The sequence below is a fragment of the Nanorana parkeri genome, unplaced genomic scaffold, assembly GCF_000935625.1.
Source record: "Nanorana parkeri isolate BGI_ZX_2015 unplaced genomic scaffold, ASM93562v1 scaffold96, whole genome shotgun sequence".
NCBI lineage: Eukaryota > Metazoa > Chordata > Amphibia > Anura > Dicroglossidae > Nanorana > Nanorana parkeri.
Genome location: NW_017306364.1, coordinates 2,204,035 through 2,205,721, shown reverse-complemented (window position 1 = coordinate 2,205,721; position 1,687 = coordinate 2,204,035).

Below are 1,687 nucleotides of genomic sequence, written 5' to 3'. Positions count from 1 at the left end.
CCAATTATATTTAGGAAATGGATACACTCCTGCCATGCCCACAGTTTATTGAATTAAGGTGGAAATTAACTCAAAAAGTAAAGATTTGCTTTGGTTGGTTATGGGAAATATTTAGAAGCCTTAATTGTGCCTAATCAGTACCAAGAAATGACTGTCTTCAATTCCTCCTGAAAAATAGCAGAGCACTACTTGGTGTGTGAGGGTGCACCTACATCTCATAGCTGTATATCTACAGTGTGAGATCAAAGGCACTGCTGCCTCTGATTGCTAGTCTCAGGAGATCTGGAGTGAAATCGCCAATGTCAATGATTACTGTTTCCCTTGCTGGGGGCTCTGACATGAGGAAGCAAAGCCCCGCCACTGCCAACATGGCTGCCTCCATATAGACACAGTGACAGAACAGTGCATGGTTACTCAGTAATAGTGGAAAGATCAGCAGCAGGGAACCATAGGCAATACGGTGATTAGTCCTTTGCCCTCTGCCTGCCTTTGTTGGCACATCTTCCAGAGTTCAGTTCCTCTTCAATGTCTTTTATACATAAATCCTTGCCGGGTTCAGAAGTGTGAATTAACAGAAGTGGAAGAAGTTCAGGTTCAATGAGGACATTATAAACAGGAAAATGACAGGCATTTGTTTACTTAGCAGTGTTGTCATAAGGTTACACTGAACATTGCAAAGGATTGTCCTGTACATATCACACATGTAAGATCCGCCGTTGTACAAATCGTCCCTGATCACGTTTCCTGTATATATAACAAATCTTCTTCCTAAGAAATAAACCAAAATTACTATGGAGGAAATACATGGCTATACAAGAATGGACAGACAAGGTTATGGATGGAGTAAGTCCTTCAGCCAAATCAAACTTCGCTTTGCATCAACTCACAGAAAATCCGACTAGTCTTTGTGTTTAATTCACTTGTGACCTGCTATGCGTTTCGGTGCAGCTGCGTTGCCTGACACTGTAATAATGCATGGGATGCCATTCAAAATGAATGCCGCAGCAACCCTCTACACCACCGTTCACGTATTACTGTGCAACACTTGGAAGGGGGGGCTAAAGGAAAATGGTACTGATGCAGGCAGCCATTGCTGAACTCTAGTTTTAATATTGATTGTCTGGCTGTCAGGTTGATCCAAAGACTTTAACACTTTAAGAACATATTTGCCCTGTGAATATCCATTGAATGTTGGCTCTGTGTGCATCTATGCCACAATGAACATTCTTCAGTAATTTACTTTGCAAGCGCAATTAATTTTTGAATGTTTTCAGGTAATATCACTTCATAGCCACTAGATGGAGCTAAAGGAGCATAGGATATAAGTATGTATATTCTATGCTGCTTATAGCCCATATCTAGTGGCCATAATGCGGTATTACATGGTAAAAAAAAATACAGTACATTGCCTTGTGTAGGCAATCAATTAAATTTTGTTTTGGCATTTATCCGCACTGATAGAATGTTCACTGATATTTGCAGGACAAAGTTAGTTTCTGAATGTGACCTGGTATCAGCCTCCTGCAGTCTCTGCGTTTGAAAGGAAGAAGCTGCACTAGGAGCCAATCAGTTATGCTAAGAAGAAGCATGCTGGTAGGAGGAGGGAGAGCGGAGTGATCAAGAGATTAGCTCACTGTACTGCTTCTCCTTTTACTATCCAGTCATAGGATGGGGGGGGGGGGGGGGG